Below are 26,246 nucleotides of genomic sequence, written 5' to 3'. Positions count from 1 at the left end.
GGTTCCGAGGATCTGCCAGCGTAGCGGAGAGCCATTACTAGAGGAAATAATGAAGCAAAACGAAAAGTTAAACGCCATTGGCGTTTTCTCCAGACGCAACTCGTTCCATGAACATACACACCAGCTCACTATAAACCGAGTTTCTTTCTTGGTCCCTGGATCAGTCTAAACAAAGAAGGTTGGACTAACGAAGCAACAGCACAGCGGCGATGCGCGTGATCGTTGAATAGATGGTGACATAAAATTGTGTTGGGCATTATAAATAAAATAAAATATTACAATTAAAACAATAAACTACGCCCTGCCTGCTGCAATAGATGTGGACATAAAGATTGTGTTGGGCAATAAAAATTAATAAAAATAAAATAATTAAAATAAAAAACTAAGCCCTGCCTGCTGCAAATAGATGTGGACATCTGAATTCATCTCTGTGAAGACGGAATGGCATCGAAAGCTGACGACAGTCAAAGCTCTCAAACGAAAAGCAGTGTTTCACCTCCGTTGCGGGTCGGCCTGAAGATAGTGTTATATCGGGGCAACCCGCGGCGGAAGTGAAGCAGGCGTTAAGCACCCCCCCCCCCCCCCCCCCGCCCCATACCTGGGCCGCTCCCCAAGATGGTGCAACATCGGGCCGACCCTGGGCGGAGGAGAAGCAGACGATCACCAGGATCGGCCCACATTATGATTTTTTCTGTTAACGGACACCGAAAAAAACTATGGAAGTTAGTCATACACTGCTTTCGCTTTAAAAGGCAGCGGAATGTTGACCGCCAAGTAGATTGATTTGTCGGCGCTTTATGAATGTGTGTGAGGAGTGGTGGCGTGGGCGGATAGGGGGGGAGGGGGTATGTCAGCTAATTTCGGGGGGGGCCCGGGCCCCCCCGGGCCCCCCCTTGGGTACGTGCCTGCGGCAAACACAGAAGACCCCCTCCTCGCAATGTACGGCGCTGCCCCGACACGTGGCGCGCCACTAGCCCCATGATTAAAACCCCTCAATCTCCCAAAGTAGCGCCATTCGCTTCCCTCCTCCTCCGCTCGGCGCGGCCTCGACGGTGGCGCACCCGGTGGTGGGCCTGCCGTAGCAGACGACGGCTAACACGCTACGGGAGGAAATCCGCAGAAAAGTTCGTTCGAGCCCTGCGGAGCAGTTTTTTCAATCGAGATCTTTCTTCGTCAGTCGGTAACTGGCCTTTAGAATTTCGTGTTAGAATTGCGAAGGAAATAGAGAAAATGAGCATTATTCAAGGCGTACTTAAGGCGTAAAGCGCGCGACGTTGAGAGTTCTTGTTGCTGAAGCACGACGCAAGCACGCGGTGTACTCAAACACGCGCGTGGTTACCAATGTTTCAGGTGTTGACAGCGTGAAAGTATGCGTACGTGGTTTCGTAGGTTCATTCACGTACCTGCAGGACAGTTTTGTTCGGTCGGCGCGTGAGAGATTCCGGCTGTGTGCGGTCAGCAATGCCTGGCAACAGGGCCGTTTTTTCATTGCGGGGTGCTTTGGTAATCGTGACGATATCTTGTTTTTTTTTTTACAAGTACTGCTCCAGGAGGGCACATGTAATGGTTAACGGAAGCCTCTGCAGAGCACGTAACATTACACTAATGCAGACGTCGCAGGGAGTGTTCGCATACAAAATTGGCTGTCCGCGATCTTATACCCCCGTGGCATGCACAGGCTTCGGCGAGCCCCATCTAGCGCTGGTTCTAGCTTTGGTGTTGGTGTTGCCGTTGCCGCTTTGGTGCCCTGACGGCGCCGTCAATAACACGAAATAATGACAAGTTGTTACACTAGTAAATAAAATTTATTGAAGAAATACAATCGCACCGAGGTGCCAACTTCTAAAGCAGCACTAGCGCACGAGTATTATGAAACGCCAACGAGGAATTTACCGGCCCACGTACGACTCTACGATCAAAGTGCACGTTAAACATCCCCAGGCGAGCTAGATAAAGTTATCCGGAGCCATCCACTACGACCTCCATCCTAGCTTTAGTCGCTTCGGAACGTTAAAAACATTAATCACCACAAACCAAATCAATACATGCGGGCGTACATTCGAAGCTAAAAGACTGCATCGTAAGTAATAGTGAGCCTTGCAATAGCGTTGAGAATGTGCTAACTTCTGGTGGAGCTCAAAACACACCCTGAATAAAGTCGCTTTTATGTCACAGGCCAGCTGCAGATGCGTGCATTTCACCGCAAGACGATACTACATGAAACAAAGAGAGCACATTCGAAAAAAGAAAGCCAAACAACGCGCTAAAAACCACGCAGAGCATGAACACCCACTTTTTCGAAGCGGAAGGCGTGAACTAGGCTCAAAATAAGAGGTTGTGAGTAGCCGTGGCCCTTACTTCACTAAGCCGTGCGCTCTTTGCCACTTCCTCGAAGTCAGCCCGCCCGATCCTGCGAATCCACACTTCTTTTTGCGTTGTGCCCGCCGGACGGCAAAGCAAAAAGCTTTTTGCCCTCGCTGTGTCTGTTGCGGCAACCGAAGGTGCAGCAGCATGGCATCGCAATGAAGTTCTCGGCCCTGCACATTCTATTACGCTAACGCACTCCGTCAGTCCGCCTGCCGTACTTTCGTCGCGCAGGCCCAACAATGGAGATCGGCGCGCGCTGGAAAGAAAAAATATACAAAAGTGCGGCGCCTGCTCCACGCTGGAAAGAAAAAAATATACAAAAGCCCGGCGCCTGCTGCCACGTGACACAGATTGGCCAATGGGGGAGCGGAGGAGGCTGGGGCGACAGGAGGCGTGGAGGAGGAGGCGCCAGGGTGAGCGGGGTGGGGGAAAGATCTAAGAATGGCGCGACTTTTGAAAGATTGAGGGGTTTTACCCATGATCGCCTCCGCGTTCATGGCGCGTCGGGGCCCGGCTATCTGCACCGATGGCGACGTTTGGCTGGCGTAGCGCGTTTGAGTAGGCGGTGCGAACGGGGTGCGATAACGCTATCGCGTTCCACTCTTGAAGGCGAAGCTTAAGCATCCTCCAATTTTTTTTCCTTTATTACATGGAAAACAAAACTGAAAGTGTATTACACCGTTGACACAACTACACACTTAAAACGCAGGCAAACACACACATGCATCCAGTCTGGCGGAGGGTCCTGCACAGCGTACACACTTCTTGCATAGGCAGCACTTTCACGAAAGAAGGATTTTGTAGATCGCGGGCTTTCGGCATGGCGATCACATAGTCTACTTCTCCACATGCTATATAAGCCAAGTACTATGAACATGTCATAGGGAGGACCACCCGTAACCTTAAACGGCAGTAACCTATTTGAATATGGAGTTATGTCAATGTCTTTTTTAAGCGTCTGTTGGAGAATGTCCCAAAATATACAGCGTCCCTACAGTCTATGAAGCAGTGATCTATGGTTTCGGCACGTAGACAGAGCCGACAGTTTGTTGACCACGGCAAAAAGCAACATGGTATTTATTATAGTAGCATTCAACTCGACATTCACCAGTTCTGCATACTCAGAGAATGGAGGGCACAATGACAGTCATACACAAGGCAGCGTTCATACTGTGAGTTGAAGCGTTGGTTTCACTTTTGAAGGATGGTAAAGATAAGCACCTCACCAAAACAGGGTAACAGTCCGGTTGTATATCGAGTCCATCATAAACATGTTTTAGATGTAGTCTCATTTGGATAAAATGCGCCCTTGTAGGTATCACCGTTTCGGCATTTTGGTACATCCAGTGGCGTAGCAACAGGGGGGGCCGGGGGGCCGTGGGCCCCGGGTGCAAGGGGCCAGAGAGGGGGGGGGGGGGGGTGTCATATACGTCTGAAGACACCCCTCTTTCCGCCGGCTACACCCGGGGAGGGGGGTGACAGAAGACCTATGGACCCCGGGTGCCAGACGACCTAGCTACGCCACTGGGTACATCATTCGCGTTTTCCACAAACTGTGCATTCCCATAAGAAAAAACATATCGAAAGGTACATTATTATCAGAGGTTGGCAACAGGTATCGCACAGTATGAGCGTTAATCTCAAAGTCTTTCTTTAAAGTCCGTTGGAGGACATCCCAAAATAGGATGGCATCGGTGCAGCTAATGAAACAATGTTCAATTGGCTCTGGTACATCACAAAGGCGACACAAAGATACCCGTTTTTTGTAGCCTTGTTTTTACTGGTATGGTTTCACTATTAAGTTTATAAAAAAATGTTTTGCAGCATGGAGCTAAATACATTTAGCGAACTCTCTTTAGTACATCGTGGCATGGCCATTTAATGTATAGAAATCAGTAAAATGGAGGCGGGAATAGCATGGACAGTAAATCTTTGTACAACGTTTTACGCGACAAAGAGTACAAGTATTCAATGGAAAACCGAACTGACAGGAAACGAGGCGCCAAGTAAACTTCTTGCATGAACCCCCACAAGCATAAACGCGAAGAAAAATTTGAAGAAACAACTAAATCAGGTAACGCATTAAAAAGTGCGACTTGGATGTATGACCGAATTATAGGATGCGAAGTATCGCGAAAAAAGAAGGAACGAGACACTATTTGCCGCGCATAAAGATGTACTAAGCCCAGCCCAACTTCACTAACAGGCCTAAAAATATTGTCTCGCCTCATGGGCTCAAAAGTTGAAGACCATACGAAGGTTGCAAAGATACGGTGAAAGCGTTGGATGTATAGCCTAGCACAATGGATAACTTGCAATACATAGAAAATGTTTGTTGTTGCAGGCTTCGGCTTTCCTAAAAATATAAATTCGTTGTGGAACGAATGTCTGGACGTAACTTTGCAGGGCCGCGAAACCCGTTCTTTCCAATAGTGTGCGCTTAATTTATATGCGTCTAGCGGCACGCCAAGATACTTTGGCGGGAGTCCACTAAACGGCAACAAACTTGCGGAACATGGCTCTGAGTGTACATTTTGGCTATGTCAACAGTAAGATTCTCTGTCTGCGTTCATGTTTACATTTGCATTTTAAGAACTAAGATGCGCTATCACTCCACCGCGTCAACTGCCGCATCTCTAGAAGAGCAAAAGTGTTGTTACCATCGACAAGTACATCGTGGAGTGCTGGAACATCGATTCTGCTGTACGATATCCATTTTAAATAAGAAATTCAGAAATCGACAACGGTGACCGGGGACACTGTTAGGGCTGTTACTGTTAATTTCGACAGTTGTCTGTCGCTCTTTAGACTTTTGAGCGCGCATATAATTCGTGTGTTCCGAGCAAAATAGCTACATAAACATTCGTGGATGAGTGTTCATTCTGACAGCATACTGGCTTCTCACGGCAGCGCTGTACCAGAATAATGAGACCCGAGCGAGACAGCTTTTCACGCAACTTTGTGTAACAACCCAAAACTTATTTTTTTCGCTTCGCAAAAGCTTATGCAATATTTCTTGGAAATTAACTAATGTGTCAGTGTAACGGCACATGTAAGTCCACAGGCCTGTGTGCCACATCTTACCAAATAAAACATAACGGATACGCAGCCATTCCCGCAGATGGTATGATTTTGATCAGCGACCGATTTTGAGGAAGCCGGTAGGGCGTTGCTGGTGCGTCGTCGTCACGGCACAATTATAACAACTGGCCACGTCGACTTTAATATCGATGTCGGTGCTATCAGCATTGCCGGCTTCGGAGAAGCACGATTGATTACCGCGCAAGAGAAAAGTACAGTGTAAACCTCCAAGGCGAAACTGACATACAATTTTAAAGCGTCGCGACGGAAAGCGCTTCCGTCGCGGCGTCAGAACTTATGTCGCTGCGACAGAAAGTGGCACATTTCTAGCGCCCCGACAGAAAATGTGTAGTCCCGACGGAGAATTCCTGTTGCGACGTCAGAATCGCTGTTGCGACAAAAAGTTGTTGTTGCGACTTCATAAACACTTGTCGCGACAGAACGTATCTGTTGAGACTTCAGAACTCTTGGCCGTCGCGACTGAATGTTTCTGTTGCGACGTCAGAATTGCTGTCGTAACGTCAGAGTCGCTGCCACCATAGAAAGCTGTTGTTCTGACCACACAACTCTTGTTGTCGCGACAGAACGTTTCTGTTGCGACTTCAGAACTATTCGTCGTCGCGACAGAATCTTTCTGTTGCGACGACAGAATTTATGTCGTAACGTCAGAATCGCTGTCATGATAGAAAGCTGTTGTCACGACTTCAGAACTCTTGTTGTCGCGACAGAACGTGTCTGTTGCGACTTCAGAACTCTTGGTCTTCGCGACAGAATATAACACATATTTGAGGATTATGTGACAAAAGAACAATTTTTCTATTTTATCGACAATGCCAAGAGCATTAAATGCAAGCAGACGAAACTCTCGCTCCCTTAGTCGCTAGCTTGTTGAGATAAGGGCGTTCGTCTTCGACATTGCTTTGCGCGAGTTAAATGTGTCGTCCCAATAATCATTAAACGTATTCGTTAGCTGGCTGCCACTGATAACACTGCCGTTAATTGTAAGTTCTCTAATTACGCTATTTGAGTTGGGTGTTCCTAGAACTTTATTCAGGCATTCTCAGATCATGAACAGCAGGTTACCATTATCCCTCAAGAGAAAAGTGTGTAACAACTGTGTCTTACCAGAACTCACGTACGGGGCAGAAACCTGGAGGCTTACGAAAACGTTCCTACTTAAATTGAGGATGACGCAACGAGCGATGGAAAGAGGAATGATGGGTGTAACGTTAAGGGATAAGAAAAGAGCAGGTTGGGTGAGGGAACAAACGCGAGGTAATGACATCTTAGTTGAAATCATGAAAAAGAAATGAGCATGGGCAGGACATATAATGAGCATGGAAAATATCCGATGGTCATTAATTAAGGGTTACAAACTGGATTCCAAGGGATGGGAAGCGTATCAAGGGGTGGCAGAAAGTTAAGTGGGCGGATGAGATTAAGAACAGGCACAACATGGCCACTAATTAGTACATGACCTGGGTAGTTGGAGACGTATGGGAGAGGCCTTCGCCCTGCAGTGGGCGTAACCATGCTGATGACGATGATGATGAGAACTTTATTAACAGTTTTCCAGGTGGAAGCGGAATTACCACATGATTGCATAAAAATGTTATCAAAATAGTCTTGTCTAGCCTTTTGGATATCTTAGTTTAGGCGATCACAAAATTTTAAAGGCATTAAATAGTTGTGGGTCGCGAGAAGCTAAAAATCTATTTTACATTACATTGTTATTGTTAGTTTTGCGCAACAGGTCTCGCGTGATCCACGGCTTCCTAATTTTTTTTAGATGGGCAGTGAGTAATTCGAGGAAAATTACGATCATATATTACTTTGAACTTTTCAATAAATGTTCTGACTGCAACATTTCGGTTGTCTTCTGTTAGAACGTCATCCATGAAAAATGAATTAGTTCTAGACGAAAATTTTCAAGTTTGGGGGAGGTTCTAGAACGCATTGATTCAAAGTGTCGTTTCTTTTTTATTTGTTGCTTAGTAACTTGAAATCTAGGTAGGTGATCGCTGATGAGATGGTTCCTGCTCTAACATCGTCAGCGTTAACGATCGCGACAAAGAGATCAATTAGCGTGGATAAATTGCAGTAACCAGTGGCGTAGCCAGAAATTTCGTTAGGGGGGGGGGGGCTCATGTTGCAGCTAGGCCTTAAGAGGAAGCTTTAGCTCGGGCCCAACTCCGACGCGGCCTATTCAAATACATGTAAAAACGCAAAAACGTTTTTCTGAGATAACCCCTGGACCGATTTTAATGAAATTTGTTGCTTTTGAGAGAGAAACTTAAATTGTAGTGACTGTTGGAAGCGGAATTTTGATTTAGGTCTTGCATTTTCTTAAAGAGATTTACAAAATTTCAGAAGTTCGAAAAAAATAGAAGCACGAAGTTTGCAAACTAATAGCCCTGCATCAAGAACAGATATCGCGGTTCTGTAAATGGCATCCATTAGATCATTTAAAGCGGACAAATTTCATGTCATTTTACATCTTACGTGAGTCTGTTACGTTGTTTACGAGGGTTCTGCAAAAGTTGTAATTACATATTAATAAATTTTTTGAGATTCATGTATAAGCTGTCAAATTTGTCCGCTTTAGATGTGCTATTAAGTACAATTCACAGAATGGCGATATCACCTATTCTTGCTGAGTTACAGAGTTGTAAACTTGATAGTTTCGTTTTATCAAAATTTGCGATTTTTGCCATTTTTGAATAAAACGTTGACGACCTAAATCCAAAATTCGAAACCAGCAGTCACTAGATTTTAAGTTTTTGTTTTAAATGCAACAAACCCCGTCAAATTTGGTGCTGTGGTTGCCGAGAAAAACGAATTCTCCTTTTACATGTATTTAGATAGGAGCACCCGAGCTAAAGCTTCCTCTTAGGGGAAGCTTTAGCTCGGGTGCTCCTATCTAAATACATGTAGAAGGGAAATTCGTTTTTCTTGACATTCACTGCACCAAATTTGACGAAGTTCGTTGCATTTAAAAAAAGAAACTTAAATTCTAGGGCCTGTTTGTTTTGAATTTTTCATTTATTGTCAATTCTTTATTAAAATATGTCAAAAATCACCAATTTTTAGTAAACGATACTATCAATTTTAAAACATTGTAACTCAACAATGAAAAATGATATCACAATTTTACAAATTGCATCTAATAGTACATCTAAAGCGGAAACAATTGATATGTTACACATATGGATCTCAAAAAATTTAGTATTATGGAAATACGGCTTTTGCAGAACCCTTGCTCACAACGTTACCAATTCACGTAAGACACAAATTGACACACCGAATTTCTGCGCTTTGACTGTTACAGTAGATGGCTTTTACAGAAGCGCGATATGTGTTCTTGATGCAGAGCTATTAGTTAGTAAACGCCGTGGTTCCATGTTTTTCGAACTTTCGAATTTTTCAAAATATTTTAATCAAAATTCAGGCCCTAAATTGAAATTCCGCTTTCAACAGACACTAGAATTGAACTTTCTCTGTCAAATGCAACAGCTTTTATTAAAAGCGATCTAGAGGTTATCTCAGAAAAGCGTTTCTGCGTTTTACATGTATTTGAATAGGCCGCGTCGGAGTTGGGCCCGAGCTAAAGCTTCCTCATAAACCATTTATCGAGGGATCAAATACATGAATAATAACTGCATTGCCATTGCCAAAAATGCTGCAACCGAATTCTCGAACGCTACGCGCTGTCAAAACAAGTAAGATATGTATTTCTTTCATTAAGGAATATACCCGTATGTGCCAAAAATTGTGCCCAAAATAACTGATATCAATGCTTACATGTTTTTGTCTATTTAATAACTGAAGAAAATATCACACGAACTTTAGAACTATAGCAGTTCGAAACCAGCTAAACAGTACATGCCGCTCATACGAAAAATGTAGAGCCTATAAAATGAACAAGTTGAGGACAAATATGTTAATGAATGCCTCATGACGTCGAGCGTACCGGAATCTTGGAAGAACGCTAACATAATCCTAATCCATAAGAAAGGGGACGCCAAAGATTTGAAAAATTATAGACCGATCAGCTTACTGTCCATTGCTCACAAAATATTTACTAAGGTATTCGCAAATAGAATCAGGAACACCTTAGACTTCTGTCAAGCAAAGGACCAGGCAGGATTCCGTAATGGCTACTCAACAATAGATCATATTCACGCTATCAATCAGGTGATAGAGAAATGGGCGGAATATAACCACCCTTATATATAGCTTTCATTGATTACGTGAAAGTGTTTGATTCTGTCGAAACCTCAGCAGTCATGGAGGCATTACGGAATCAGGGTGTAGACAAGCCGTATGTAAAAATACTGAAAGATATCTATAGCGGCTCCACAGCCACCGTAGTCCTCCATAAAGAAAGCAACAAAATCCCTATAAAGAAAGGCGTCAGGCAGGGAGATACGATCTCTCCAATGCTATTCACAGCGTGTTTACAGGAGGTATTCAGAGACCTGGATTGGGAAGAATTGGGGATAAAAATTAATGGAGAATACCTTAGTAACTTGCGATTCACTGATGATATTGCCTTGCTTGGTAACTCAGGGGACCAATTGCAATGCATGCTCACTGACCTGGAGAGGCAAAGCAGAAGAGTGGGTCTAAAAATTAATCTGCAGAAAACTAAAGTAATGTTTAACAGCCTCGGAAGAGAACAGCAATTTACAATAGGCAGCGAGGCACTGGAAGTCGTAAGGGAATACATCTACTTAGGGCAGGTAGTAACGGCGGATCCGGATCATGAGACGGAAATAATCAGAAGAATAAGAATGGGCTGGGGTGCGTTTGGCAGGCATTCTCAGATCATGAACAGCAGGTTGCCATTATCCCTCAAGAGAAAATTGTATAATAGCTGTGTCTTACCAGTACTCACCTACGGGGCAGAAACCTGGAGGTTTACGAAAAGGGTTCTACTCAAATTGAGGACGACGCAACGAGCTATGGAAAGAAGAATGATAGGTGTAAAGTTAAGGGCTAAGAAAAGAGCAGATTGTGTGAGGGAACAAACGCGAGTTAATGACATCTTAGTTGAAATCAAGAAAAAGAAATGGGCATGGGCAGGGCATGTAATGAGGAGGGAAGATAACCGATGGTCATTAAGGGTTACGGACTGGTTCCCAAGGGAAGGGAAGCGTAGCAGGGGGCGGCAGAAAGTTAGGTGGGCGGATGAGATTAAGAAGTTTGCAGGGACGGCATGGCCGCAATTAGTACATGACCGGGGTTGTTGGAGAAGTATGGGAGAGGCTTTTGCCCTGCAGTGGGTGTAACCAGGCTGATGATGATGATGATGATGTTAATGAAACTGTCATTGAAGAACCTTGTTTACATTCTTGTACACATGCAACGGCCAGTGAAAAATCTCAATGACGATGTCATTTGTTCCAATGTATTACGCAGGAGCAGCTGTCACCGGTCGTGTATCGTGAGTATCGCCAGGTTGCGTTTCACCGAAATTATAGTCGCAACAGAGAGCACGTATAAAAAGCAGGCATTCTGCATAATATACGAGGGTGAGTCAAATGAAAGTGAGCCAATGCCAAACGGAGTACTTTATTTCAAAATAGTCTCCACGAGTCTTTAAATATTTGTCCCATTGAGTACCGAGTCGCGCGATTCCCGTCACATAAAACTCCTTGGGTTGCTGCTTTAAAAAAAGTCTCCAACTGACTAATTCACGTCATCGTGCGGCACGAATCTGGTTCCCTTGAGCTGTTTCTTCAGGTGCCCCAAAATGTCGAAGTCGCAAAGGCGACAGGTCTGAAGTGTATGGCGGATGTTTCAGCGTTTCCCACTTAAACTTTGCCAGTTTTGTATTAACCACATCAGCGACACGGGGACGGGCATTGTCGTGGAATAAGATGACCCCATTCGTCAATTTTCCACGTCGTTTGTTATTGATTGCGACACGCAGCCGATCCGGCGTTTCAGAATATCGGAAACAATTGATAGTCTCTCAAGATTTAGCAAATTCTATCAGTAATGGCCCCTGGCGATAGAAAAAAAGTCAACACCACCTTTCCGGCGGAAATGACGGCCTTTGCTTTCTTGGGGGTGGTGAATTCGAATGCTTCCACTGTAAGCTTTGCCGTCGTGTTTCAAGCTCGTAGAAGTGGCATCATGGTTCGCCTCCGATCACAATTGGAGACAAGAGATCGTCACCCTCATTCTCATACCGGATTGGATGAGTCAAAGCAGCGCCGAACTTCTCCGTCTTCTGGCGGTGGTTCAAAATCTTGGGCAGCCATTGCGCACACGAGAGCCGATAACCAAGATATTCATAAATTATGGCGTGAACCGAACCGTGACTGATGTTCACACGCTCTGCCAGTTCACCAATTCTTATCCTCCGTTTTTGTCTCATCAGCTCATCAACCTTTGCAATATTGTTGGGAGTGATTGCACGGTGGCTTTGACCCGGTCTTGGATCGTCTTTGCAACTTTCACGTCCCTCTTTGAACCGTTTGCTCCAACGCTTCACAGTGGTCAATGAAATGCAATGTACAACGTACACGGCAGCCATACGGTGACTAATTTTTTTTTTTAGGAAGCACCTTCAGCTGTCAAAAACGTCACCGCACCACGCTGCTCAATTTCTGGAGCGTGCATTACGTCACGCAACTATGTTCAACCCAGTGTACGAGCGCATTAAAGAACATTTATCCTCACACCTGCGTGTCACTCTCGTAAATGGGAGATGCCTGTGGGCTACGCGCATGCCTGGCATATTATGAACCGATTTTGAGGCATGGAAACAGAAAAAGGTCGGGGGGAGCCAAGCCCGGGCTGTACGGGGGCTGGGGGATCGTTGGCACCCCTGCTTTAACCAGGTAGTCAGGGACGATGAAGGCACTGTGGGCCAGCACATTATCGTGTTGCAACTTCCAGTTATGTGCAATGTCCGGCCGGATATGTTGAACCCTGCATTTCAGTCTTTCGAGGACATCCACATAAAATTTGGTGTTCACAGTGGTTCCAGGTTGTTCAAACTCATGATGAACCAGTCCGTGGATGTCAAAAAAAGAAAAACAATGAGCATGATCTTGATCTTTGATTTGCTCATCCTGGCTTTCTTCTGGGGAGGGGACGAGTGTGTGTGCCACTCAGACGAGTGCCTTTTGGTCTCCAGGTCATATTCAAATACCCAAGTCTCGTCTTCTGTAATGACATTGTCCAAACATTTTCGCTCACGTTTGCACATGTTGAGATTTTCTTGGCACGTTTCAACGCAGCGTGACTTTTCGTTGTCAGTGAGCACTTTTGGAACCATTTTTGTGCACGCCTTCCGCATGCCGATATCGTTTGTAACAATTCCATAAACTTGAGTCTTCGGAACGTTTAACATGTCGGCCATTAAACGAACACTTAATCGTTGGTCTGAGTTCAACAGTTCCCTCGCTCGTGTCACATTGTCAGTCGTAGTGGTCGTGGATGGCCATCCAGCGCAGTCCTTGTCGTCGCCCTCTTCCCGGCCTTCCAAAAGGCCTTGTGCCACCGAAACACTTGCCGATCTGACAGGGCATGTTCTTTATAAGCAGTCTTGAGCATAGTAACAGTTTCCGCAGCGATATTGTCAAGTTTCACACAAAACTTGATCGCAAATCTTTGTTATAATGAGCGCTGCATTTTCACTTGCACAAGAATAAAAAACAGCTCTCACGAACAGGCCCGTCCAACACTCTCCGATGTTCGGAGCACACTGAGTGACGGACCGCTGCTTAACTGGATTCCGTCACTACTAGTTTCAACCAGTTAGACCGCTCTCACATACAGTCACATCACAATACATTTACTGACATTACTTTCAGGACAGACCCTGTATGTGGTGATAAACAAGCTTTTTAGATATAAATGTTGGGAACCTGGATGGAGGTGAAGGACATGTACAGTAAGAACAAGATGTATAAGGTCAAAAATTAATTCTTTTAGTCAGAAATTGGTCAGTGGTGTCTGGCTTCTCTTGTTCCCTGGCCCCTGGATGGTGAATACAAAGTACATATATATATATATATATATATATATATATATATATATATATATATATATATATAAAATTGTGTACAATCAAGCATAGAATCATTGCCTTCTGCCTGTGCTAACGTATGGGGCAGAAACTTGGAGGTTTCTTGGAGACAAAAAAGGGCATTGTGTTGTCATGTTGGAAAGCACTTTTCCGGAGGAGGGTGTGTCAGCCACTGACATAAAATGTTGAGCTGTCACGAAGTTGAATCAGTTTGCTTTGACAACAGTCTCAAATGATGTTAAGGTGGAAAAAGGTCTTCTTTTATGCGCCTTCTTCAGTGCAAAACACACAAGCTTAGGGAATCCATTTCAGAACCATTGTGTCGGAATATAAATCATGGCTTCATTTTTCAGAATTTCTGCAGACACACCTTGACAGGCTGGGAATCAATGACCAATTCCTTGCTGCCAGCTCTCAGACTGTTGTACACTTCCTGCAGGAGCATAATCTGGGAAAATGGGCAGGCTTTAGTATAGATGCAGAATATCTATACAATTCTTTGCCGCAGGTGCGTCTCTTGCAGTTTGTTAAGGACGGCATACACAATCAAACAGGTTAGCTGGAATTTGCTGAAAGGTGTAAAATTCTTGTTGCAAACTTTCTGGAGCTTCTTGATTTCTATTTAAGGTCAATTTTGGTCTGGTGGGAAGGTAAAATATGTGTCCAGAATGCTGGCATCTGCACAGGTTCCGGTGTTGCACCAGTGCTCAGTAATATTTTAAGTTATGTTGACCAGAAAATAATCAAAACCTGAGTGGGCTTGCTCTTGAAATTTTCAGATACGTGGATGATTATTTGTTTTTCATGAGCAAATGATAACTTTTGCAGAGCTGTCATCGAATTACTGAAGCTATTTAGAGAACAATAACAAGGTTGCAACTTCACTTTAGAAGTTCCAGAAAAAAAATGTGCTACAACTTCTTATATCAGGCTTACTTTTATGTGGGATCACGTATGCTGGGGATATCAGTCGAGAACTTCTAAGCCCCTTCTTGATTATAGGTCTAGCCATTCAAAACTTATTAAGTACAGTATTGCCACTCACGCAATTAGAGATGCCCCAACCAAGAGCTATCCTCACCTTATCCTTGAAAGTGTAAGGAATCTGGTGACAAGACTTAATGAGGCAGGTTATTCAGTTTCAGTGATTTATTTATCTTGAAACACGTTAATTAAGGAACTTAAGGTGCAACCAGGGTGGAAGAAGCTTAAGGAGCAAGAGCGGAACAAAGTTGCCATTATCCCCTCTGTTAATTGTCTCACAGGCAGAAAAAGGTGGCTTCTAAATTCCAGGAGAGGATTGGGTTTTCACTTAAAAGATAAGCTGAAGGGAATATGTGAAGCAATAAACAAGCACATTCTTCACAACGGGTGTCTGAGCAGGGAGGACTGCAAAGTGAAATATAGCATACAGTTCGTCTCTTGCACACGAAATATTGTTTATTCGTTTCCTTTTTCTTGAAGCCTATAAAATATATATCAGCTAGTCAGACTGGAAGGTGCTTAAACATTCGACTAAGGAAGTACCATAGTTTTTTTTAAGGGTTTTTGCGCATCCACACCTTTCTGTGCATTGTTGCAGCATTGGGCGTCATCCAGTTTTTGAAAGTACTATTCTGCTGTTCACACACTGTGAAAAGCTCTCACATGAATTAATGGAGGCTTATCACATTAGAAAGAAAGGCTCACTATGTGTTAGCCAGCCATCCATCTCGCTGCAAGATAGCGAGGTTGCCATGTTAGATCTTAAGTAAAGCCACTGAGTTGCAATGTGCCTTAGTAATTGTTTTTTTTACGTTGAATAATCAGCCGTGACATGTGTGTTGCCGTCAAAACATGTGCATTCGGTGATGTGAAGGTTGTTTTGGTATGTATCTGCGTATGCTAGGGGGCCGGGTGTTGGTCACGTGATGTGTGTTATATATTGGTTGTTTTCTTTCAATAAACGTCATTTGATAGTGCTGTATCCTGTCCCGTTCTATTACTTTTGTCGGCATCTGTCATGCAGTAGCTGCCATGAAGCTTCAACAACTTGCCCAATTTTCTATCGTATTTTCTATCGTATGGAGCATTAGAGTTACGGAATGGGTGCCATGGTATATATATATATATATATATATATATATATATATATATATATATGTGTGTGTGTGTGTGTGTGTGTGTGTGTGTGTGTGTGTGTGTGTGTGTGTGTGTGTGTGTGTGTGTGTGTGTGTGTGTGTGTGTGTGTTTGTGTGTGTGTGTGTGTGTGTGTGTAAAGGTAAAATGGTGGTAAGGTGGGGTGGTAAAAGTAAAATGAATAGATTTTCACATCATGACTAGTCCTTTTAACACATTTACCTACAAAATTAAACACTGTTCTTATTAAGCACCTTGTACATAGGTATTCATATTACTAATAATCTTTCAATGCAAATGCATATCAACTTTTTGAGTAACGCTAATAACTGAACACATGGGTTTTTGTGCTGCAACTTTTCTTGGACTCCTGCTTCCCTTAAATTTATACTGTATAATATGCTTGTAAGATCAAAACTGGAGTATGCTTCATCAATCTGGGATATACCTACAAAAAGCACAACTCTCATATTTAGTTGAAGCCATACAAAACCAACCTGTACATTTTATTGTAGCTGCTTAGTCCCATACTGCAAGCATATCAACAATTAAAAGTTGCCTTGATTGGCTAGGCAACAAGAAAACTTACCTGTTTATTTCAGAAATTCTCAATTGAAAAATGTTTTTATTACCTCCTTGTAGCTCATTGATATATATGTGTGTGCGTGTGTGCGTTCTGAGGCTGCCTTTTACAGGAATAGTAAAGATTGGTTTGGCAAGTTGGCACCTGTACCTTGAGGTTGTAGTTCATTCTCAATGGGATACAAGGAGGTAATAACATATGTTTCAATAGAGAATTTGTGAAATAAATGGGTAAGTTTTTTTGTTGACAAGCCTGGCCAATCAAGGCAAGTTTTAATTGTTGATATGCTTGCGGTATGGAAATAAGCAGCTACAATAATATTTACAGGTTGGTTTTGTATGACTTCAACTAAACATGAGAATTATGTGTTTTGTCGGTGTATCCCGGATTGATGAAGCATACTCCAGTTTTGATCTTGCAAGCATATTATACAGTATAAGTTTAAGGGAAGCAGGAGTCCAAGAAAACTTGCAGCACAAAAAGCCATGTGTTCAGTCATTAGCATTAGTCAAAAAGTTGATATGCATTTACACTGAAAGATCACTAGCAAAAAATCTGATAGGGCGACCTAATAAAAATTATATCATTTTTTTTCTATTGCATTATGAAACGATACAACTGATACACTGATAAAATTACTTTTAGTTCTATTCTGGACGTATCTGTGCTATTCTGCTTGTACAAGTCTACTAGTGTATTCTTTTTATTAGTGTAATAGTGTACTCATATTAGTTTGCCAGATCTATAGTCTATCAGTATCTATGTGTGTTGTATAGGTGTAATGTGCTTCAAGGAGAAGCAAGCTTCCTCATTTGCCCAAAGAATGAGTCAGGAATAATGCATTTATGTTATCACAAATAACAATACATATAAATCAAATATGAAGCCCAGGACTCAGAAAAGAAAGATTGTTGGAACAAATATACACCATACAACATCTTAAAAAGAATAAAAATGTGATCACATTTAAAAGAGAAAAGATGTTTGCAATGGTTCACGACAAAGTTTAGCCTCTTTAAATAGGAGGTTATTGGCAATCAAGCCACCGAATTGGTTCACACGTACCCCACGAAGATTATCAGACTTCACAATCTGGAAAGCTAGTGAATGGAAGTGGTGGGTTCTTCATTGTTCATTACCATGCCTTCATGGCTTTTTGCCGGATAAGTATGTCAGACATTCCAGTTTGCTTGTGGCGGGTGTCTATACACTTCTACTAAACACCGTCACTTCAGATGACCATAATGAGATCATCTGATCTTCTCTCGGAGTTTGTTATGAGAGCACAGTCTTTGTATGGATTGGGTGCAATGACATACAATGTACGCCAAATCCTGCATCTTCCTAAAAGTGCGGCTAAACTAGGACCTCATTGGTCGCATTCTTCATTTGTATTTGAAGGCGGAAATGAACTTCTTGTGAAATTGGTCAGCGGAGCTAATGATGTTCCTTTACAAATATTGGAATGTTATGTACTTGCTCGAAAGTTACAGGCAGCTAAAGCTAGTTTAAATCTTTCACCAGAAGCAGTGAGTTTTTTTGGTGTACAGGAGAGGAGAGCTGGTCAGCAGACAGTTTTGTTAGGCACTGGAAAGCTGTGCCTGAACTTGGATGAAAGTGAAAAACAGGCTGTAGTCCACAACCGTGGCTGTGACTCAACATGTGTCACTGAATATTACCGAGTGGTCATCAACCAACAAACATTCCACTCTCTCCAGTACACTTGAACTCTAAAGACTAAAAACAGTGCATTTGTCAGCTTCTCAGGTGCGTTTTCTCTCATTTGTAGAATTCTTACTGGAGCGAATTCTTGCATAATCTTGACATGCAAGAAACTATTTCCTGTTGAATTTCTCCATGCAAAACACCTATCAGTCTGCGTCAGAAGAGAGGAGCCACTAGTTTACGTAACACCCAGCGAAGTTATGCGCCTTTGTGTGTTTATGAAAATAGACCACAATATTTTTGTATCGACAATAGCAAACCTTTATGAAAGAGACTAATTCCCATGCTCAAGACATGGTAACGATGAACAGTATGTCTTCAGCCATGGTATATGAATGTCTAGTAATAACAGGTTATAGCTTTAAAAAATAGCAGTTGGTAACAGTGCACCGTGCTTTATGGCGTTCTGGAAGAATCAGCTTTTTGATGTTTGAATATATTAAACAAGCCAGAGCCATCAGAATTCTAGAGCGTTTATTTTTTCTTGTGATAGCTTCTTGCTTTCCTAATGGACCAGCTAGTCCAATTTGCCACTCTTCATTATTGTACTCTTGTTGAGCAAGTGCTTGGAAAATTGCATGGTCTGCATGTTGGCAGTAGTGATGCAGCTGCTGATGAACAGTCGCCGTATGCAAAACATGACAATATTTTACAAGACTTATGCATGGTTTCGAGTCGGTGTCCTTATATGTGGCGAAGGACCCTACTTAACCAAGTGACTGTTTTGAGTGGGTGTTCACAATGAACAAACAGTGCTTCACTAGCAGTTGGTGAAAAGGTAAAGCTTCTCAGTTTGTATGCAGAGGCATGTAAAGCAGCTGAATCATGCCTGAAGTGAGCAGTTGTGCTACTTGATACAACAACATCACTTTCACACCATGCATCTGTATTCCTCACTTTATTTTCTCCTTTGACTCAATGTAGCTGGTGCAAGTTTATCCGTTAACTGTGGCGGCATGACTAAGACGCTGTCTTCTTTCTGAATGAAACAAGCAAACTCTGAAATTTTATTTTAACAGTGTATTACGGTTTGAATCAAAGACTCCAAACACTATATATGAAGCCTGTTCTGATAGTCTTCTTTGCTGTCGCGTGCTGAAAGCTACACAGGTTAAAATACTTTTACACATTTCGACGTGCGGTGGTTGAACTAGCACCCAGTGAAGAATTGTGTCTTCTGATTTTGCAATATGTGCACTGATGTTTAGCTGTTTTTGTTCATGAATATGTGGTTTTAAAAATGGTAAATCCATGTTCTTACTTGAATAAATTCTCAGATCTGTACTCACTTTTGCTTAAATAATATTGCTGTATTGTCATGTTCTGATATATTGCTGTAGATCTTGTACCAATAGCGATGCTTGTCCTGTTTCCTTGCTTCCTGTCAGTGTGCCATGCCAGTTTGTTCTTTTTGCACAAGCTCACTTGTGTTCTGTCACATATCACAATACTTTTGGGATGAATGCAAAAGTGCATAGTCTAAAGAAAATAGCTTCATATGAAGTTGTAATATTATAAAAGCACGTGCCAATTAGACCTGGTGTGCTATACAGCATCTGTGAGCACAAATGGGCATGGTGAAGTTGGTACTTCAGTCTGTGTTGTTCCTCTTATGTGTTTGTTTAAATGTGGCTAAAGTTGCTTGCTTATTCTTTAGATAATGGAGCGTAAAATAAACCCTCGTCATGTTTGTAGTCATGTTGCTTGTGTCTTGTCCTTGTTCCTTTGTGGATGGATGCATTAGCGTTGTTATAATTTTCAAATCAAGTATGCACCAACTAGCCCAGAAACTAGCTTTAATGAAATCACGTTGGTAGTGTCTATGGCATTCACAAACTCAGCCTGACATGTTAGAGCTACAGTTAGTATCCACAGTCTTAAAAGTGCTTTGTTTTGCTTTTGTAAATAAACTTTATTACAACAGTAGGAAGATACCTATGAAGAAAGGAGTCAGACAAGTAGACACAATCTCTGCAATGCTATTCACTGCGTGCTTGGAAGAAGTATTCAAGCTATTAACCTTGGAAGGTTTAGGAGTAGGGATCGACGGCGAACACCTCAGCAACATTCGGTTTGCCGATGACATTGTTCTATTCAGCAACACTGCGGACGAGTTACAACAAATGATTGAGGACCTTAACAGGGAGAGTGTAAGAGTGGGGCTGCAGATTAATATGCAGAAGACAAAGATATTGATAAATAACCGGGCAAAGGAACAAGAGTTCAAGATCGCTAGTCAGCCTCTAGAGTCTGTGAAGGCTTACGTCTACCCAGGTCAACTAATCACAGAAAACCCTGACCATGAGAAGGAAATTCACAGAAGAATAAAAATGGGCTGAATCGCATATGGCAGACATTGTGAGCTCCTGACTGGGAGCTTACCATTATCATTGAAAAGGAAAGTATGCAATCAGTGCATTTTACGGGTGCTGACATATGGCGCAGAGATTTGGAGACTGGCAAAGAAGCTTGAGAACAAGTTAAGGACCGTGCAAAGAGTGATGGAACGAAGAATGCTAAGTATAACTTTAAGAGACAGAAAGAGAGCAGTTTGGACAAGAGAGCAAACGGGTCGGGTATAGATGATATTCTAATAGACATTAAGAGAAAAAAATGGCGCTGGGCAGGTCATGTAATGCGCAGATTGGATAACAGTTGGACCATTAGGGTGACAGAATGGGTACCAAGAGAAGGGAAGTGCAGTAGATGATGGCAGAAGTCTAGGTGGTGCGCCAAAATTAGGAAATTTGCGGATGCTAGATGGAATCGGTTGGCGCAGGACAGCTAGGGTAATTTGAGATCGAAGGGAGAGGCTTTCGTCCTGCAGGGGACATAAATATAATGATGATGATGATGATGATGACAGTAATCCTGTTTTGGATATGCATTAAATGTTGCACATCCGTCTCGCAAAATTTGTAAATGTAATTTTGTATTAAAAGAACTGGAGCACACCTGCTACAAAGATGGACTGATACTTTTCTCATGCAACTTCCCCAATGTAGTTTCACAGGCTAAGTAACGCTGCTGTGCTTTGAAAACGTGTGCTTTAATTTATGTTGAAACATGTTTAGGATATCTGCATACAAGCTGTAAACGTTTTGATAATTGCACAGTTTACACACTTCATTTTTATTTGATACTCTAATATCCCAACTGTGTTTGTTAATTTGTTCACGTGGCAGGCAATGCATTCAGGGTTGTATATTCAGTTCACTTTAAAAACGTCTCTTCAGGCGTGTGGGCACCGGCATGTGTGCTATTTCTAACATGCTTTATCAGTGCCTCAATCAGATTTCTGTATGTCATATGATGATCTCTATCTGGGTTTAAAAGACTGATACATCATGCTATTTGATCTTGTAGGCAGCACAGTGAAATCTATCTGCTGCCTGCCAGTCTGGCAAAGAGTCTTATGGGTCGGGTAGGAATATATATCACTCTTAGAAGAACCTGTACAACCTATACATATTCTTAAGAGACTTGTAGAAATTTCTATCAGTTTTTTTGCTAGGGTACTGATGTTACAGGAAGGCTTGGCGATTGAGGCCAGCAATTGTTCCGCCCAAGTGTCTCTCATAATATTACTGCGGTAGATCACGTGCATTCTGTTCTAGAAGCTGAAAAGGTTGTGCTAATCTGTGTAATGCATCTGTCGAATGCCGACAACAGTATCATGCTGATGCGGTGACAACGATGGCATGATCGACGATGGGAGGACAATTCTAGAGTTATCACGATTGAGGCATAACGACTTTGGGACGATGAGTGCATGCATGGCAATGACTGCGTATATCTACTGCACAGCGTGAAGGCGACAGCATCCGACGGCGTGATATTACAACTAATTTGAAATGACAATGCAATGATGACGACAGATTGAAGACTGTGAATGGTGAACAATGATGCGTCCACTTGGCAACTAAAGAAAAACATATGAGGACAGCTAAGCATGTCTTATCTGAGTTGTGATTGCGAAAGCATTAATGCCCAATTGAACGCCGCTGAGCAGTCCTTCCAGTTTAACGCTGCAAGTGATGCACCCTAGAGCTACATTGGGCCCGAGCTAGCAAGCAGCAGCAGCCTGCGGTGCCAACACCGCATGCCAACGACGTGCTGCACGACCAGAGACCAGGAAACAGCAGTGGCCACCAAGGCCGGCAGGCACGCGCAGCAGCTAAGCCCAGTGCAGGGGGGAGATACGGACCGGGCGGCGGCTTGCGAGAGCAAGGATGACGTGGCATCGCGGCGACGCCCTCTCCCCTCACGCAACACCTGGTGCACTATAGCGACGGCAGGTGTACCCTTTCACCCGCTCCGTTTCGTCGAGGCGTGCTCGTGACGTGGTGGCAGCCAATGGGATTTGAGGTGCTGTTTCGCTGAGACGACAGACGCCAGCTTTTTTGCTCAATGGGCCATTTGATGCTTTCGCATAAATAATCGCTACAGAATAATGACAACGTGATTATGTTGAGCTCGCGTTCACGCTTCATCTGCACGGACCGCCCTACCTGTGTACTTTTGGTACTGGGGCCAATTCTGTACCATGCAACACTCAGCCATGGAGCACCCGCAATGATCACGCGATAGGCAAAAAACGCTGTGCTTTAAACATGCACCCATAGAGTGCCCCAATATTGCAACCAGCCGATCCGGGCATAGTGAAGCGTCCGCATGGCCGTGTTTGCCACGTGGCCGTGCTATGCGAGTGTGTGGCTGATATATTGAGTAATCGAAAGACTGGTTCCGAATGCATTTACTAACCAATTTGAGTCCGCGGCACTTTTATGTGCTGCTTTGAATAACTGCGTGTGGTACCGCAGTTGCCCAATGCATGTGGCGCGTACTTTAGCAGCAGCGCTCGGGGTGTTTCGACTAAAGCAATTTCATTTCAATTCTGCTCGCCACTCATGCCGGCTGTAGCTGCTTATAGTTATACAGTACTTTGGTTATAAAGTACAGTAAGTCTAGTTAATAAATTTTATTGGGATGTGAGGTTCTATTTTGTTAAATCGAGAACTTCGTCAAATTAAAACCACTTGATTAGATCACGCAACATGCCATAAAATTGATGCAAGAGCCAAAAATGTCGTTTTTGCCTACGTTCACGCTTGTTGTAGCAGTTGAGCATGTACTCTGCCTTAACGGAAGAAATGATTAAACATTCTTAAAAGCTATATGTCAGTGACACTAAAATCACCAGAACTCAATTAGACCTACTATACTCACATTTTTCTTTTTAGTTATGGCAAATCAGGCAAGATATTAGTTGATTCTAGGTTTTCAGTGCTCATGAATGTGACAGTGAAAGTATTGAATGTCATGTAGTGTAATGCAACGAAAACAAGGACACAAGAAAAATCAAAACACAGACATAATTAGGCGCTTGTGTCTGTGTTTCATTTCTTCTTGTGTTCTTGTTTTTGCTGCGCTAAACTACATGCCGTTCCATGTTGATCAACGAACAAGCCCACATTGCCACCCCCGTGTAGAGAACAGGAAATTTCGTTATACACTTAAACCTTGATATAACAAAGTAGGTAAAATCGGCAATTTGCTTCGTTATAAAGAAATTTCCTTGTATTGAAATTCGATCTGTTATGCAAATAAGTACAGTCACCGATCGATTTTTGTTGCATGGAAAGGGGCCATGCAATTTTCCGAATTATTGGGCAATAAAAAAAGCAAGTTTGAATGAGAAAACATTTTATTTTGACGAATATAGGAGTCAGCGATCAATGAGACGGTTTCATGCCACGTCAGCGTGCCACATCAGCGGTACGAATTAAGTGACGCCATGCTTTCGCGTGCACTCCGCCCCCAAAGCGTCGCCCGGTCGCACTGCGACGACGCTATCATGAAAAGCGCCGGCAGCTGGGAGCGAATGCTTCGTCTGCTTCTCGTTCCAACGGGTCATCAAAACTCGAGATTGCGCAACCTTCCATACTAAACGTGCGGGAAAACAGCTTACGTGATGCCACGCCGTCTTGGCATGCCCGCTCTTTCCACACGCTGTAGATTACCTCTAGAGCAGGGTGCGCGGCTGCGTATGCGCTCAGCCGCGCTTACAGCCACGCGCAGTCATGGCCGAGACGCGCGCCAACTTACCCCCCCACTCTGCCCCCTCGCGCGTGCTTGATCGCGTTACCGCGAGTTCACTTTCCTTCCCCACTTTGCCATTGCTCGCGTGGGAAGGCCGCACTTATGAAGCCACCACCTTTCTTGTCTCACCCTCGCACACTTTCACTCGCACCTAAACCACAAGTGCGCGGGGCGCGATAGATCGCACTTGGACTTAATTTATACGGAACATGATGCGGCTCCAAGCTGCTGTTCTTGTCGCGCTGCACGCAGTTTGAGAGGTGCGCTTGCAAGCAGCCGCTTGTAATTCAATCATTTGACTATCTGCGTCCGCGGAAGTTACCATTGATTGTCTTGGCACTCCTCTGCGGCAGAAGCGAAATTTCGTTATATTGAAATTGCACACGAACACACTTCTTTATATTGAGGCTCTGAATGCATGGTGTTCTATGGAGAAGAGGTTATGAAAAGTTAAATACTTCGTTATATCGAGAATTTCGTTATACTGAGGTTTAACTGTATAGAGATTTGAATTTATATACCTTGTTGTGCAGCTCCTTGGGTCATGGTTTCTATGACTATGACTCATATGACTATGACTCATGACTCTGTATCTGTTGCGTAGAAAATCTCTCTCGCCCCGTTTCCCTACCATTCTCCTTTTGGAGGAAGCCCCCTCTTGATGCTATCACATCATTTCATAATCGAGGCATGTAAGGTCACAGTTCCTTATGCGATGCAGCTCTGACATCATGCGTACCATACAGAATTCTACATGAGCCTGAGCCCATGCATAACCATTCTTCTGATCAAATGTTAATTTTTAGACTGACGTCCTTTCCTCTTGCATGGCAGTTATCTCTGCTGTATTGTTGCTACTCTCTCACGTATGTATACCAATAAATTATCTTAATCAATTTCTTCTTGAACAATGAGTCCAATCTTTGCCAACTTAAGTGAGTGTTGAATGTTAATTTTTTAAGACCTGTCTTCGCAATCTGCCTCCACCTCAGCCATTTTAGCATCCTCAATTAAGTCACTTCTCCATCCTGACTTCTAGGTGACTTTATTAAAATTGTTTAGGTTCCATACAGTATTGCTGGTCATGTATTATCTTATAAGTTTATTAGACAGTGAAAATCTTCAACTTGACTGGAACCTGTGTAACATAAATATCATAATGCATCTTTTCAGTTTTTCCAAACTATGCCAATTCTGCTGATTCTGTGGGCTGTCCAAATTTTCCATGTTGGTGTTTTCAGTTATCATTGAACCAAGGTATCCGTCTTCTCTATGGTTTACCCTCAAGGCTTCCCTTTCATCTACTCTGACAAATTGGCATGCGGCTACCAGATGTGGGCAGCTTGCCTCACAACACATGCACATGCTCAGCTACTTTCGCCAACCTTTGTGCTAGATGTCAATCAGCATGAGCGAAGCAGTGAGAATGGGGAATTATGAAATTAAGGCAGAGGTTCGAGCATTAAGGGAAGTCATACTTATGAGGTGAGTACATTTGAAGAAAAGTATTCAGAAATGTTGGGAATTTGCAGTTTCGTGTTTATTGGTCTATTAAACTCTCCCTATCTATTTAAGTTATTTCATCATGTGTTGCAATTTTTTGTTGCAATATGTTTTTCTTAAGTGCTGCCACACTTACTACTAGAAGTTTGAGAACCTATATTTCTTATTCACTTGGTTCATTCATACCTACAAGCCGCAGTCTTTTCATTTTACATCAGCTATTGAATGCAATGCCCAGTTATGTTCTCAGTCTACTTCAGTGGGAGTCACTAACACAGTGAATGATCATGAAGCATGTGTGTTCTTAGAAAGTGCCTTCATGTGATGCAGCTGTAAGTTAAGGTAGGGGATGCTTTGGAAAGCATGTTATGTGGCTTACATGAGAATTATTTTATGCCAGAAAGCACACAAATATTCGTGTTTATTTCTGGTGTTCTTCTTCCTTGATTATTTTCTTGATTCAGTCCATATATATGAAGCAAGAGATCTTGGCTTGTTCTTTCTTTACATTAGCAAATTACATTAATCATATAATAGCACACTTTACATAATTGAGCACACTAAAAGTCACTCGGCGAGCAAAACATGTACTTGTCTTTTCGAATATCCCAGCTTAATGTTTTAGTGTGTGCAGTTTGGACGTGATTCTTGAGAAGCACTACATCTGCTTCAAGTATGTGAGGTATAATTACTTTTGCTTAAAAATAATCGTAATCTTCCTTG

Source organism: Dermacentor andersoni, chromosome 10 (genome assembly GCF_023375885.2).
Source record: "Dermacentor andersoni chromosome 10, qqDerAnde1_hic_scaffold, whole genome shotgun sequence".
In the NCBI taxonomy this organism is placed as follows: Eukaryota; Metazoa; Arthropoda; class Arachnida; order Ixodida; family Ixodidae; genus Dermacentor; species Dermacentor andersoni.
Note: the sequence above shows the minus strand (reverse complement) of the source record.